Source organism: Thermobia domestica, chromosome 2 (assembly GCF_964235325.1).
Source record: "Thermobia domestica chromosome 2, izTheDome1.hap1.1, whole genome shotgun sequence".
NCBI classification, from domain to species: Eukaryota; Metazoa; Arthropoda; class Insecta; order Zygentoma; family Lepismatidae; genus Thermobia; species Thermobia domestica.
The window spans coordinates 49,927,257-49,944,679 of NC_137455.1; the positions used below are offsets into that span (position 1 = coordinate 49,927,257).

General features: G+C 36.7%; 1 protein-coding gene across 1 annotated transcript in view; it reads left to right on the top strand.

Moving 5' to 3' along the window:
* Positions 1 to 15,294: 15,294 nt before the first annotated feature.
* Hel25E (ATP-dependent RNA helicase 25E) overlaps positions 15,295 to 17,423 on the top strand; it is a 50,093-nt gene continuing 47,964 nt past the window's right edge. Inside the window, exon 1 of the mRNA XM_081741171.1 lies at positions 15,295 to 15,447. The gene's annotated coding sequence lies outside the window, so the exon portion shown is untranslated. The remainder of the gene's footprint in view (positions 15,448 to 17,423) is intronic.

The window sequence follows — 17,423 nt, forward strand, 5'->3', positions numbered from 1 at the left end:
TTTCCTTCTGTTGATTTTTTTTTTTTTTTTTTTTTTACATATAATAGAAGCATCTTTTGTTGTTATGCTACGATAAATTTTTATCAAGCTGCTTGGATAGATAATTGCAACAGCCAAAATAAATTTTATATATTCTTTTACAAATTAGAGCTGTTTTCAAGAAGCTTATTTTGGACTTTTTGTTAAACTTGACGAAACAACCTTTGGTTGGTAAACAGATCTATTTGGAGAACAGTGATGGAAGTGCTTTTAAAATGTTCGAAATAGATGACAGCATTAATTTCCAATAATAACTGTAAACTTTTGAAATTTTATTCTGTATATGACCACACAAATAGCATTTTAATTTCGATTCGTTTACGGTAATAAAGCATTTTGTGAAATGTAACGGAAATACAGAAGGTGTCTTCTTTGCGAATTTCTCAACATTGATCTATACAGCTGGGTTTAATGTTTGTGTTTAAAACCCGAAATATAGTTTGGGTACTATATATAATTGAAATTACAGTAATTTCTTAATTTCTTACTAAATGAAAGTTCTTTATTTAAGGTTACTTAATATTAATTAACATATTAAAATACACTAATACTATATAATGTGTGTATATGTTGTATATATATTGGTAGATAAAAACATCACACAACTTGATACGAATACACGCACACACACACACACACACACACACACACATGCAAAAAAAATCCTGGCGATACAAGTAGTTGACGGAGAAATGATCTCAATAAATTCCTTCAGATTGGAAGCATTTCATACATTAATGGAATAATAAAAATATCAATAGTGTGGTCACACTCAATTATTAATTATTATTATTATCAATTATTATCAATTATTTAAGTATAGTTTGGCTTAAAATTGTATCAAAATAAAATCAAGTTTTAAATTTGAGAAAAAATAAAGAAAAATGTAAACAGTAACATGTAATAGACTATTGCACATGAATTTGTTATTGTTTTAATGTAACACCGTCCAGACACAAGTCTGCAATATGTTGTAAATAGAGAGTTAAAAAAATCAAGTAAGCTTAAAATTAAAAAATGATATTTTGTAAAATCAGCTTGTCAACAAAAAAAAAAAAACACAATTTAGGATATGACATAATATGCAAATTGGCAAAAATAACTGTCTAAAAATTTTGGTCATAGCATGACAATAAAAAAACAAACGTTTTCCAATAGCTGAGGCAACTGACGTCAACCCAAACATAAAATAAATTCCATCGTCTAAAACACCATAATAAAAACCAAATCTTTGTTAAATTAAAATCAAAAGTCAACTAAAAAAGTCGCGGTCATAGGATCAAGACCAAACGGTCGCAAGTAATTAGCTTATAATCAAATAGCAGTCAATGAGCCAAGCATTCTAAATACTTAAAAAATCTTCCAATGGCTATTACTAAGTTCCACAATCACCAGCTATAAACTATACGTTAAACGTTCCAATTCAATTCCAAAAGGTGGTTCAGCTCATTGTCCATGTTCCAACCTAAAATCAGCTCCAAATATGTGTTCCTCAGCTATATTATTGCCTATAGCTAAATACTCCAAAGTTTAAATACTAAAATCTAAAAGTGTCCATTCCTTACACATCACACATTACACGTTATTAACTAATCTAAATACATAACTTCATTTAACTAATAAAGTGTTTGTTATTCAATCAACAATTCTCGCAAAACTAATATAAAAATTGGTTTCCAAGCCTGTCCATTCCAAATAATGGGCAGAAGCAACTTTCTTGCATCACCACGCAAAACATCCCCAAATTAAAGGCACAATACAAGCAGGTTAACAATAGTAATGATTCTGAATCTGAAATGGAATAATTTAAATAATGAATCTGAAAAAGATGCAATTCATTGGGTTAAGCTCTGACGGCTTAAACCCCTATTACAACTGTTTGAAGTTTGAAAATGTTATTCTCCTTCTTTATCTACATTTTTAATATTCCCGCAGAAACAGCAGCTTGTATGTGTCTCTTCATTAGTCTCATTTTCATACCTTCATTGTCACCATCGTGATTGATTCGATTAGGTAGAAAAGCGGGATTAACTAACCAAACTTATCACCATCAAAACGTCAAACAAGTACTTCAGACTTTGACCGGTTTTGAATTTGAAAGTGTTCCTACGTATATAGTAAGTCACTACTCGGTACCTTCTATATCACATTGTCATTAAGAAATCATATTGTAATGATTTTATAGGTAGAGACAAAATAACGGTCCGAGCGAGTCTTTTCCCTTTCACCAATTTATTATAAAAATTCCTAAGTACAATGTCTTCGTGTAACGTGGGTTCCTGTCACCACGGCATGACGCGTCCTCAGGTTGCGGATCGAGGAGAAGACCTCTAGATATACAGGTACTGAATAAGCAATCGCGGACAGACTACAAGGAGTGGCCCTCCAGCTTGGGGATTTGGGTAAGGCTAACAACCTCATCCTGTAAAAAAAGAAATTTGTTCAGAAACATTCACAAAAGCCTCGGACAAGGACTGATAACTTGGCACGACCTCAGCAAAAGAAAATGGACATGAAATTTGAAACATGGAATATTAGAAGTCTTTATAGGGCAGGCGCGTTAAAATCCGTAACATGCGAGTTAGAGAAGTACAGGACGGACCTAGTAGGAGTTCAGGAAGTTAGGTGGGAAGGAAATGGATCAGTGAATTCCGAAAATTTTATGTTCTTTTACGGAGAAGGAAATAAAAATCACCAATTAGGAACAGTGTTTTTCGTTCACAAACGAATATTACCAGCAATTAAGCGGGTTGAATTTGTTTCTAACAGACTTTCTTTTATTACTCTCAAGGGTCGGTGGTGTGATATTATTGTTTTAAATGTACATGCCCTAATAGAAGATAAGGATGGCGATATATAAAATACAGTTTTTATGAAAAAGTGGAACAGATATTTGACCATCTCCCGTGATATCATATGAAAATTCTATTAGGTGATTTCAATGCGAAGGTAGGACGAGAGGATATTTTCAAACCGATTATAGGGAAAGTAACGACAACGGTGTTAGACTCGTGAACTTTGCAACATCCAAAAACCTAATCGTGAAGTGTACAAAATTCTCGCATCTCGATGTTCATAAATACACTTGGACCTCACCAGACGAAAAAACACATTATCAAATTGATCACTTTTTAGTAGATAGAAGAAGGCAATCTAGCATAATTAATGTCCGGTCGTTTATAGGGGCTGATTGTGACACTGATCACTACCTGGTAGCAGCGATAATACGAGAGAGATTATCGTTGAATAAAGGTAACATTCATTGTCCGAAAACGGAGAGATTCAATTTAAAGAAATTAGAAGAGAGATAGGTAAGAGATGAATACCAGATTGAATTTTCGAATAGATTTTCGGCTTAGAAGATTCGGAGTGCACTAGTGTTGAGGATACTTGGATTGAAATTAGAGATAACATTAAAAGTTCAGCAAAAGAAAAATTGTGACACGCGGAAACCAATCCTGCCGAAGCATGATTATATGCTGGAGAATACTTATAGATGAAATCATACTTCTGCGCTAAATGTTGCAAACGAGCCGCTCCATGTACTGGATGTTGATCCCAATATAATGTTGTAAATGCTCCGATTTTTAGAATGATGTCGTGTTCTAAAAAAATCTCTATATTTTCGGCATTGATTGCGTCCACTGTCTTTGCAATAACATAACGTTTAGCTAATTCTTTGTATGTATTTATTTCGTCCCTCTTTGCTTGGGAATGGCCACAGTTCATCATATACCCATGTTGCTACATCTCCTACAGGGTGATGCCTGTTTCTTTTCTGGTAGCTTTTTTAATCTTTGACAATCTGGGCACGTGCGTATTTTGTGAGCAAGGTAGTTCTTAAGGTGCGGGATATAAAATTTCTTTATAGCGGTTTTATATGTTTTTGTGAACCCAAAGTGAGGACTCGTTGTTTGGCGGTGGAAGGCTGTAAACCACAAGTAGGCTAGCAACTTGAGTATACATAAAAAATGTAATAAACCATAATCATGATGATTTTGTTTTCTGTATAATATGCCGTCTTTGAGACAAAAATCTTGCCGATTTAACTGTGGAAATCTTGTCAGATTCCTTTCTCTCTCAGACAGAGATGTCCTTGTAATTGTCGTCCTTACATTGTTCTCTTGCTATTTTTGGTAGAAGGTTGTTATTTTCTACTTGTAAGGTATTGACTTGAAGACTATTTGATCTGAAGGTATGATAATCTTCACCTTTTTCTTCGCTATTTTCTTCATTCTCTTCTTCCTTCATGATGTCTTTTGTTTGTTCAAGCCTACTAATTATGTCTGTGGGATGTTTAGACCCTGGTAAATACTGTATGTTGAAATCATAATCGGCTAGAAATAATTTGTATCTAGTATACTTCCCAATTTATCGGTTTGTGTATTCAACGTAGCTATACATTTGGCATCCACATAGAGATTGAATTTTCTATTTAGTAAAATGTAACGAAATATCCGCAAGGTATATATGAGCGCGTATAATTCTTTTTGTCTTTCTGTTCTGTTTTGGTCAATCTCCTAGAACAGTAGGCAACTACCTTCTCTGTGTCAGTTTTTGGGTCATAACAAGCGAGTATTCTTCCTATTTGAATCTGGTTCGAGTCAGAGTGCACGCATATTTCTAGAGAATCGTCGAAGTGAGAGAGTGAAGGAGCTTGTAGTATGTCTTTTTTCAATTGTTCAAAGAGGGCATCATGCTCCTTTGTCCATTTAAACTTAGATTTGGAAGTTACTAATTGCTGAAATGGTTCGATTTTTATTCTGAAATCTTTATATGTGCTCAAGATATTAACAAAACCCAAAGAAACTTTTGAGAATCAGTTTTGTAGTTGGCTTTTTGAAATTTCTTATTTTCCTTGCTATTTTAGCTTATATATTAATAGCGTCTCCACTCACGAGACGTCCTAATACGTGAAGCTCTTGGTAACATAAGTGTGTCTTCTTGGGGGATGCACGAAAATCATGTTTTCTAAGCTTCTTAAATAGTAATTCTAAATCCTGTAACTGCTGTGGAAAACTGTAAGCGCTACAAATCACATCATCCGCAAACCTGGTAGTCCTATTGGGCAGATCATCCAAAATCATCCTTGTTACGATACTGAGCTCTTGGCTTGAGGTCCGATGACCCATCGTGCACCTCAAAAATTCGTATGACTTTCAGGCGTGATTCAGCTCGAAGATCATATATTTACGACCCTTAGGATGCAGCAATATTTGGTGATAAGAACTAGAAAGATCGATACTTGCTATGAATGTTTTTCCCTTTAGAGAGCTTAAATTGTCTTCTGTAGATTGAAATGAAATGGAGAGATACTTGGTATACATGTTACATTTCTGTAAATTCAGAACTATCCGAAATTCTTGTGTGTTAGGTTTGCGGAGCACCAGGAGTCGAGAACAGAATTCATTGTTGTCTTTGGGTCTAATTATTTTTGCATTAATGAGTTCTTGAATTTGCTTGTATACCTGGTTCCGTATATGCAGTGGAATTGTTGGGAAATGGTCATGAAATACAGCCAACTTAGAAAGCCTTATCTTACGGACATATCCCCTAAAATATCGTCAGGAGCATATGTAAAAACATCCCTATATTTGAACAATAATTAATAAACTGCTTGGTTTTGCCTTTGTCTAAGTTGTGGTTAACGTCAAAGAGCTCTTTATTGCAAAGTTGTTCCGTGTGTTTTAACCGTTCTTCAGTCTCTTCTTTTGTTGTAAATTGATATGCTTTTTCTAGAAAATTTGATGTTTCTAGAGCGTTAAAAGATATTTCATGCCCTTCCACTAGAACCGCCACTGGGGTATTCCTCTTTATAGTGACACTGTTACTATTAGGATTTGAGATTAAAATCGTCATTTTGGTTACGTCTATGTTTTGGTCCAGAGCATTTAGTCTGTGTTTCTCGAGTACTCCAGGAAGCAATGATGCATACAGGAATTCTGCATCAGCTGTTTTTTCGCTGCCACTTGAATGTATGTGTGTGAACGTGGAGGAAGTATTATCTGCTTAGTCACGTATAAACAGTCTTGGTATGGTTGCATTACAATGCGAGTTGTAAAAGCTGACAATGTATCTTCCTTGTTTTCAGCTGGTAATTGATGCTTCCGTGGACGTTTACAGCAAGAAATTATATTCTTAAGTCAATGGTGGAATGCGTACGTTGGAGAGAGTCAATTCCTAAAATTATTGGCATCGTCCTATCAACTATACGAAAGTAATGACTAAATGTTGTTTGTCCTAATTTAAATGTTATTAGTGCTATTTGTTTTAAACAAATATTTCTTCCTCAAATTCCTTTCACTGTTCCGGTTGGCAAGGATTCTAAAGGCCATACCGAAATCGTACTTCCGGTGTCAATTATTGCGTTTTGGGTTCCTGATTTAGTTTTAATTGTTATGTTCGATCTATTATTGTCGTCTTCTAGAGTGATGTTTTCGCGTCTTTCTGCTAATTGTTCTGATTGTTTTTCTATCACAGGGATTTCGTAAGTTATGTCATTGTGATCACTAATTTCTATTTGCTCTTCCTCATGTTTGAGATGATGTTGGCTGTCGGCCCCCTTGCCAAGGGGCGGCCTTACAGTTTTTTGGACGTCTATAACAAATGGAGGTTCCATGCCCGCGTTTTCCACATATCGAGCATACTAATATTTGATCCTCTGCTGGTGTGGTCTGCTGACTGTTCTGGATTTGTCCCTGTTTCTTTCTGTATTAGGGTATTGATTATTTCCCTTCTTATATTCGTGATTTCTATTCTTTGGTTGATTGCCATAGCTTGACTGCGCTATCACTAGTGATAATTCTACCGTTTTATTGGCCAAGGTCATGTTGTGGAGGATTTTGCTTGTGGTGGGGAACTGTTTTCGGTTCTTGACTCGTATTCTGATATTCTTGAGGATTAGGTGCTGATGGTTGAGAGGTCTTTAAAGATCGATTCGATTGATAAGTTTTAAATTGCTGTTGGGATGCAGGTACACAACTGTGCATTGGTTGCAAAACAGGTTGCGTCTGTATAGGATAGGTATGATGATATGGTTGTTGTATAGGATATGTTATTTTTGGTTCAGTTGGTAATACATATGATAGATTCTGTGGGTTAGGTATAGGGTTTTGGACGTATAGCGTGTGCAGTGTTTGTGATAGCTCTGCATGTTCTCTTTTCCGCAAAAGGTCATTGGCAGCTTCTAAAGTGTTCAGTTTTGTTTGCAAAGCGTCTACTGTTTCAAATCTCTCTAATGCGACTTTGTTAAGAAAATCCCTTTGTAGTCCTAAAGATAAACTATGCATCTTTAGTTCTTCTGACGCATCCGGTTTTAACTGCCTAGTTGCTCGGAGTTTACGCAGAAAATATGAATCTATGGCCTCATCTGTTCCTTGTTGGACTTGGAATAGTTCCTGTTCCGCCTTGTATGATGGAATCTTCGGCCTACTTAGTGCAACTAATTTAGATTTTAAAGTATCATAAGACATTGTTCCGATTTGATTTAGGTTCTTAAGTTGTAACACTTAGTCTAACGCTGTGTCCTGTAGGTATATAGGCAAAATTTCCTTCTTTTTGGCTGGTGACCGTGATTGCGTGGTTGCCATGTGATCGAACAACATGAACCCTCTGTCATGTTTGTATTATTTCCTCCTAATTTTCGCAATATTATTGTCACGAATCAACACATTTCTTGCTGCTAAATCACGATGAATAAATTGCTTTCTTCGAGTTATTCCATGCCACTTGCAATCTGAGCTGCAATGTTTATCGGATCACCAAATGGTAAATTTCGACCTTCTTCATTTCGTAAATAATCTAACAAGTTTCTTTCATTCATATATTCTTGGACAATATAAATAGGTTCCTCTTTCGAACACACATCATATAATGCAACCAAGCGATCATGACGGAATTTCTTCATGATGGCGGGTTCTTGGAGGAATGCTTGAGTTGACATAGTCCCCTTCCTAAGAGTTTTCACTGCCACTTCTGTGTTATTCCTCAATTTACCATACCAAACTTCACCGAAATTTCCCTGTCCTAATTTCCTTTGAAGTTGAACCTCTGATCGGTCTATCTCCCACTGATCTCTCAACTCGGGAGACAAATCCCATATTTGTGGCTGTGGCTTTGTTTACCAGACCTCGTGTCCGGTATAAAATCGCACTCAGGAAAGGTAAATTATAAAAGGGAAATTGAGACAATGAAATTTAGATAAATTTTGATACTGACATTTTTAGTTTTGTGCCTGATAAAAGTTAATAAAAAGAGCGCCCCGTATAAAACTCCGGTGCCTATCACCATGTAATGATTTTATAGGTAGAGACAAAATAACGGTCCGGGCGGATCTCTTCCCGTTCATCAATTTATTATAAAAATTCCTAAGTACAATGTCTTTGATTTACAAAGAATAAATTGTGTATTTTCTTCTTATTGACCAAATGAAGGCGATCGGTGTTTTGCACGGTGCTCCTTCTCTCAAAGCAGTCTCCAAGGCACCTGCAAGGTTTTGGAGAGTCTTGAAGGAAAAACCCCTCATCCCAAGGCAGCTTCATGAGGTTTGGCTGTGGTGAGGATCTCTAGTCCATTGCGACCTCAGATTAAGGAAAGGTGTACCCCTAGTCCAATGCGACCTCGGAGCAGGTGTTGGTTAGTTGATCAGTGGTCAGACTGATAGTTGGTTCTCCTCAGGCTGCGCTTTTATAGAAGGCCTCTTGGTGGTTCATTTCTTCTCGGGCTCCGCCGTGTTGATTTCGTGTCTTCCGTATTGACATCTCATCTGCTTCATTGATTGTAATCAGTAACACGTGTTGTATTGACATGTGCTTCTGCTGAAGGTGGGAATCCTTTCAATACATAATAACTTTTTTTTTTTTTAAAAAAAAGTAATAGGTAAAAAGTTGTTGTGACTCTTACTAAAACGTTCGAGTTGCGAGCCGAGCGAGCAAGAAAATTGTTTCCAAATCTATTTCTTTGCAAACTGACAGTAGTATTGATTTAATAGAGCGCCAATACTTTACGTTCGTTCCACAATTCAGGGGCAGGCCCATGCTGGGGTACTGACGAGGGCGGTGGACAACTCTACCGAAAGGGCGCCATACAAACGTGAATGCGAACATTATATATATTACCTGGTGTATATATACCTGGTGTAACTTAATTAATGTAGTAAATGTTGGGAGGTGATTTTTGTCCCCGTGATAAAACGAAATGTATAGACCAACCTGCGTGTAGAAATGTCTCGCAGCTATGATCACCCAAAAATTTTCGGGAAAGTGCACAAACAGCAATACTCGACAACAAAATCGACTCGATCAAAATCGGACAAAAGTGAATGTCCATTATTTTTAGTCGTAAATTCCCTTGGTGTACAATTGGATGTAATGCAGTGGCGGTGCAAGGGTGACTCCCAAAGAAACTGGAGTATTCCTTCTAATAGTTTATCAAATGTTGAATGAGGAAAGTGAACAACAATCAAGTACAAGATCTCAACAATCAAAATAATAGTACATCGTTCAAATTAGAACACTTAGAATTCCAAAGAAAGAGAGATACACATGCATGATTGTTCTACTTTGTCTCAGCATAGAATAAACTCTCGGAAGAAGAATTTAAATGAAACGAAGTCTTTAACGTATCACAGTTATATCTTGTAGGCTAATGGTAACGGATGTTAAATGAACAGCTTCCTGTCCAAGTTACGAGTGTGTGAAAATGAAAAGAAAATAACTTTGATCCAAGTAAGGTTTAAAATGACTGTGCATAGGACAGTCAGGCGGCAAAGATCACGTACGATGAACGAGATTACAAAAGACTCTTCACATGACAACAGTGATTCCCATAAATTATGTAAATCTGATTTGGGCGAAAGTAAGCTGCATAGAAAGGTTTCCTCCTCGTAATGCCATGAAAGATAATAATTCCGAGCACAGATGCAATGAAACTCGAGGAAACACAAACTGTTGTGCATGTTGCACAATGATACAAAGAAATATAGTTTCAAACTACCGATTTATTCTGTTTCGTACAAAGTAGGATAACTGTGAAGTACTCAGAGGTACCTTTATAGTTCAGTATTTGTGGAGTGCAGTATGTGTGTACGAGACAGCTGTGAAGAATAACAGTTCACAGTCTGATTTCGGAGATGACTGCCACAGCTATATTAATTCGAGCAATAAGTTCTTCGGCTGTCATGGCTGGTATTGCATGTAAAAGCCGTTTCATACCCACCAAAGAAAAAAAGAATAAATCAAGGGGCGTGAGGTAGGGTGAATGAGGTGGTCATGACACTGATCCTTCTTTCCCAATCCAACGATCTGGAAATGTTTTATTTAGGTAGGCCTGCATATTCCTGTCAAAATGTGAAGGTGCATTGTCATGCTAGGATTTCTTCTGCAGTCTTATGTTCAAGGGCACATGTTCTTACAATTTTGGGAGAACATTACGTAAAAATAAAAGATACATACTCCCAGACAGTCGGGTCGGTAATATATTTATATAGATCTTACCACAAAATTATCCACTACCGCACCGCACGCTCACACTAAATCTCTGCTGCTGATCGTTCACTAGGGTTGCATGTGGATTTTTACGCCCTAAACATGGCTACTGTTAGTTTCAGGATGGTCTTTCATCATTCCAACTACGTTGTCTTCAAATCCACATGGTGCGATTTCCTCCGATTTCACGTAGAGGAAGAGCTCCTTGACTAAGCGGTAGGCGTACACGCCTTTGGCGTAGAAGACCAGGGTTCGAGTCCCGGATGGAGCTCATGTGGTTTGGATTCCACGTTAATCAATAGCCTCGCTGCTGAAAGAGATGTTTCACTAATGGAATCAACTCAACTTCACGTAGGGGAAATTGAAGAGACCCTATTTCCTGAAAGCGAATATGGAGGCGTGGAAAGAATACACGGAAAGTTACTATCCTTTAAGGGCGACGTCACGATATAAATGCCTCGGCTCTGGGCTATTTCTTCTTAGCCTCTCCATAAATGAGGTGCATATCTGCCAACTGGTGGACAGGGTAACTTGCCACTGCGCAGGCACGTATAGATTAATACAATTAATTTTGCTTAAACACTAACGTCTATACTTTTACATAAACGTGAATACCTGGACACAACCCTCTACCGTTGAACGCAATACTTCTATGCTATTGTACAGCAACTCCACACGTAACACCATAGCATCGGTCTATGTATATCACTCACAAGTTGCGTAGATACCTACTGCAACAAAGCGAAAGTAATTGACGCCATTCCACATCAAAACTGCAAGACAGCCTTTTGCGAGTTAGGCTAGTTTTAGACGGAAGCATTTCTCGTAGCAAAAATCGTATCATCGATATCCTACCGTGTAAAGTAGCAAATGCTATAGCATTTCTCATGCCATGGCATATTCTATGGCATTTCTTGTCGATAGAACCTGCTCTATTTCGTAGCATTTTCCCTAGCATTTCTGGTCCGATTGCAGCGCCGTGGTGTGTTAAAAAGAAGCAAAAGATTTTGTCAAATATCCATGCTCTTTGTTTTGTGTGGGAAATTGAATTGTAGTAAAGAAAAATGAGTTGGAGCAGGGTTACTATTATTATGTTGATTAAAAAATATGAGGAACATCCTTGTTTGTACAAAGTTAAAAGCGTGCAGTTTCACTATACGGATCCACACAGAAATTCATTTAAATAATCTTTCTCATTTCATTTATTGTACCTTCAGCAATCATTTTTGAGGTGTGCTCTTGCATTCTCCGGTGCAGGTTCACTTTAACAGGTCTGCTGCAAGACAGCTGACAACGTGTAGTTTTATTATACTGATCCATAGTATAAGTGGTAGTAGGAGGAGGAGTAAGTAGTAGTAGGTGTAGTAGTAGTAGTAGTAGTAGTAAGTAATAGTAGTAGAAGTAAGTAGTAGTAGGTGTAAGAGTAGAAGGAGTATATAGTAGTAAGAGTAGAAGTAGGAGTACTTAGTAATTGTAACAGTAGGAGCAGGTGTAGGAGTAGGAACGGGTAGTAGTAGTAGTAGTTGAAATGGCAGTAGGAGTAGTAGAGGTAGTAGTAGTAGTAGCAGTAGTGGGAACGAGTTACAAGCCCCGAAGGGGTTGATTGGATTCTGTTCTCGATACAAAAAGGGGAAATTACAGACTTGCCAAAATTTTATGGCACCTTATTGAAGATTACGTGCATTTCATGTTCGACTTTAATTTTGTATATTTCCACGTAAATACGCATCTCAGATGTAAGTGCACACCATATTTCCATTACTTATACACTACTCTATTAAAATATTAGAAATTTCTTCTGTAAATTTTAAAATCTATGGATCTGTATAGTGTAACTGCACCGTTAAAAGTCCTTTTTATCATAATAAGCATATGCAAAAAGTGCTTTAGAAGAAATAGTGACTGAAATATCTGTTTTTAGATTTGGAGCCATAAATGCGCTCTTCTCCAGTGGTTTGTTTGTTACGTCACGACAAAATGCTTATCAAAATGCTACCGTGTAAAAGCACAATATACTTTTGATGCCATAGAATATTATACGAGATTTTTGGCAGCATATCTGCTACGAGAAATGCTACGATAAATGTTTTCGTCTAAAACTAGCCTTACTCACAATTAGCATACAAGGGACAATAGTTCCGCAGTGTACAACCAAAGCATCATGCTCTTAGTCAAAGTACTATGAGCTGCGCACGTGCTGCTACAGGTATGCAAATGTGCCATACTATCTTTCCTCCTGTACTTTCCTCGTCCAGCTCCGAGGTACATCCGAAGGTTGAGAAAAGATTTTTCCCTCATTTTTTGGATGTAATTCCTACGAGCTTTCTTCTAGAAAATTTATCCAGCAGTGACAAAATCAACATATAAGTGGGCTACACTAGAACGCTTATTTTGGTATATTAACAATAGCAATATAGTTTTTCGTAGCTCAGGGGTAAGGGGCGCTTTGCCAGCTCCAAGGGAGGGGGAAAAACCCTTGAAAGTTTCCTGGAAGAAGATCCACCTAACGGATAAATCAAGTGTACTATCCCAGCGCATTTCTTTTTATCGTTATGCAACGTATACATCTCGTGTTTCGTCCATTCTTGTTGCTTCTGTGCACAGAAGTATCATATTCCACGGAATTACATATTACTATTATAAAACTCTTTAATGCAGCTTACTTTTGCCCAATATGTATTCACGCAATATTTGGGAATCCTTGTGTCATGTGGAGAATCCCTTGTATACTCGCTCATCACATATGATCTTTGCATTTTTGGATACTATATTTTATTTTTCTTTATGCCTCCTGACTGTCCTATGCACAGTCGTTTTAAACCGAATCCGAATAAAATTTATCTTTTACATTTTTACACACTCGTAAGTTGGACAGGAAGCCGTTCTTTTATCATCCGTTACCACTGTGATACGTTAGAGTTCGTTTCATTTAAATTCTTCCTACGAGAATTTATTCTAGGCTGAGACAAAATTGATCAATCACACATGTTTCTCTCTCTTTTTTTCGTATTCTAAGTGTTCTAATTTGAACAATGTACTATTATTTCTATTGTTGAAATCTTGTACTTGATTGTTTTTAATTTCCCTAATTAAACGTTTGATAAAATACTTAAAGGAATATCCCAGTTTCTTTAGGAGTCACCTTGAGCTGCCACTGCATTACATCCAATTGTACACTAATGGAATTTACGACTAAAAATAATGGACATTTTCTTTTACCCGACTTCGATCCGACGTTTTGTTTTTGAGTTATGGAAAATGTTTTATATTTTTCCGATAATTTTTCTGGTGATCAAGGTGCCGAATCGAGAATTTTACACCCAGGTTAGTGTATATTTTTTATTTTATCTCGCTGTCAAGAATGACCTCTCGACGTTTGTTATATTAATTAAGTTACACCCTTATATATACGGGGCGCCATTTTATGTATTAAAACAAAACAGGGATGCACACCCTGGGCGAGTAGTTATTTGCACCCCTGTATTAAAACCACCGAATAGAACTACATGTTCTAATTGCTTCACTGGTTTTATACATACTTTTTTGTGATTGTAATTGTACTCTTTTTTTTTTTCCTATTCACTGCCAATAGCAACTGTATGAATGTATAACATAAATCTGGTATACAGAAGAATTTTTTAAAAAATATTTATAATGTGAGATTTCGCAGCCCACCTTTTATAAGGGCGCACTGTACCTTTCACAGGATCTTTGCCAACAGCCACTGTATGAAATTACTATACTGAACTGGTATGCAGAAGCAGTGGTGCCCACCCCCCTCATGTCCATGACGCACCCCCCTCAATTGTCTATCCGTAGGTGTTCTTCCATGAAAAAAAAATCTTTTCGATTAATTTTTACATCCCCTCAAACATATTTATATAGATTTTTAACCCCCCCAAATATTTCAATGACGCAGTTTGCGTCATAGCCCCCTTGTGGGCACCCCTGTGCAGAAGAACAAATAAAACGACTGATCTATAATGTGATGTTCCGCAGGGCACTCTATGCGCAGGGCGTACTGTATCCTTCACGGGTTCATTATCAATAGTAACAGTCAGTGGCGTATTTAGGGGGGGTCTTCCGGGTTTAAGCCCCCCCCGAAATCTTACTTATTATAGTAAATTATATGAAATATCTTGCAGAATTTTCACATTTTCAGGCAAAGCCCCCCCCGAAAGTTAGCAAAGCCCCTCCCGAAACAAAATCGTAAATACGCCACTGGTAACAGTATAATATTCATTGAACAAAACTGTACTATACAGAAGAATAAATAAAACCGTTTATCTTTGATGTGGTTTAGCAAGAGCTCCTTATGTAAAGAGCGCATTGTACTTTATCACGGGTTCTTTAACAATAACAACTATAAGAATTTATTATTTTTAAAAAAAACTTGTACCTTTATTTATAATATGATGTTTCGGAGGGCGCACCGGAATATGTCCGGGTGTCTCGGTGGGCTAGCACGGGCCTGTTCAGGGGTATGAAAGCAAAACCAGTTTAATCTATTTTTATATTTTGTCAGGGAACGAAACATAAGTTGCTCCTGTATGCTTCAGCATTGTTGTTTTTTTTTTGTTTTTGTTTTTGTTTTGTGGTCACTACTTAATGTAGGTGAGTAAAATCTACCACTAAAGAAAAGCAATTGTTCAACAATCCTGAAACATAAGGGAGTCACTTTTATTTCGTTTCCTGACAAAATTGAAAAATGAATTTAGCAGGTTTTGCTTTTATAGCCCTGAATTGAATGCGGTATTATCTATTGTCTTCGTATCTTGTCCTGATTTGAGCATACTCGCCAACTTTTGGGACAATTCTTTGATAATGGAGTGGTATCACTGCTTCCGCTTCGCATCCATCTTGACGTGTAAGGTGAATAAGCGTGAAGTTGTGCAATCTTCGAGGAGGAAACTGTACTTAGTAGGTAAGTAAATATATCCAAATATTTTTATTGCAATCCATGTGTATTTTGTAAAACTTTTGTTAATTAATATTGACTGTTAAATTAGGTTGGGGACTGTTCAATATTGAGACATATTTGATGCATATTTAATGTTAAATAGAGTTAGCGTCATGCCATTTTGGTATATGATGCTACATAAGTTGTTGCAGAAATGTGGAGGAGGGTTATTTCTGATATATTTGTTGAAAGTATGTTTGGGAGAAAATATGCTCTTATAGAGAATGGTATATAAATAGTAAAATAGTAATAGTATAGTATATAAATAGTATATAAAACATTCATTTTGGAGTAATGTGTTCTTCTGTTCAAGACTGGACATGAAATTTCGAATCTGAATCTAAATACAATTCGAACGTAAAGGAAATAAAGCCAAATACATAGCGCTAAAACAAACTGACATGGCCGAAGATTCGTAACTTTTTTTTTTTTTTTTTTTTTTGTGAATTAAGAGTAAACAACTTGGAGAGTAGAAAACTCTATTTTTGTTGAACAGCCAGTTGAAGAAGGTAGCTAGCTAGCTAACAACGGATTTTGTGCATGTCTTTTACATACTTTTCCTCACACGTAAAATTATAAGAAAGTTTGATTTACCGGGAAAATGGTGTTTTATTTGGATATAGTATACATGAAGCTGCATCAGTTCCCGAAGGAGCAGGATATCATACTTTTAGGGATTATTCATTGAGTATGTACGAACTTACAAAGGGGGTTACAAAGCGACTTTTATTTACTTATCGACTGATACGAAAATAAAAAAGAACGTACCTGTACTTTATATCTGCATGTGTAGTGCCCTTGTATTTTATCTATGGCTATGTGTATGTGGGGGGGGGGGGAATTTAACGCATATCGCATGTCTTGTGCACATGGATGCTTACTATTACACTACGTAGAAAATTTATGGTATTTCATGTAGAAGTGGTAATAGAACACAAGAAGCGCAGATCAGGGGTTCTCATGTATACTATTACCTTTTATTTTTTTGTTTGAAAGATTTTTTCTTTTGTTTTATTGTGGAAGTGGGGAAATTATTCCGAGAATTAGACCGCCAAACAAGAGGACTGGGACTATTCTTTTAGGTCTTATTGTGCTTCTGTCAACATGAAGTTCGTGGAAAGTGTAATAATGAAATTGAGTAGGCGAATACGAACTTTCGTGCAGATTGATAGTACGGATCCGTACATTATGAAATACTCCTGTGTTTGGAACATTTTACAATTTGATTTGAGCTTTTCCACGAGCAAATCCGTGTCGGCCGTAAAAACACAAGGTGCTTCGATTATTCACATACTGGTCTATTAGATTATTACTAATTTATTCTGTAAATTTTAGAAATTTTGCATCCACAACTACAGGTACTTACCATATGGGCGAATACGTTCATACTAGCTTCGACGGTAATTGTTAAGCTTTGGGGAGCCAAAAGTAACAAAATACAGGATGATTTACAGGGGAAATGAGTTGATACTGGTGTTCAAGTAGTCAGAAAAGTATCGTACACAATTTTTTGAAGGCAGCAGGGGACCTGTGCGATCCGTAAAGATAACGAAGTGATTGCTCATTTTATATCGAGAACAGAACCCTACGAACCCCTGCGGGGCTTCTAACCCTACTATTACTACTACTACGTATGTTATGGATCCTAATTTAACGTACGGAACCTAAGACTACTGAATCGGAATAGAATATCGCAGAAAAGTAGATGAAAAAGCTGGCCCCCAAAGCTAAACAGTAGCCTACACTACTGTATTAAAATATTACGTATTTCTTCTGTAAATTTTACAAATCCGTGCATCCGTATAGTTAATCTATACCCGAACTATGGCTAAGCAAACATGACCGTGAACATAAAGGTACTGCCCCAAAATGGGATCACTCATTATTATCGTTATTATAATCTTCAGTTATCGATTCTGCTCTCGTTAGATAACAAGAGT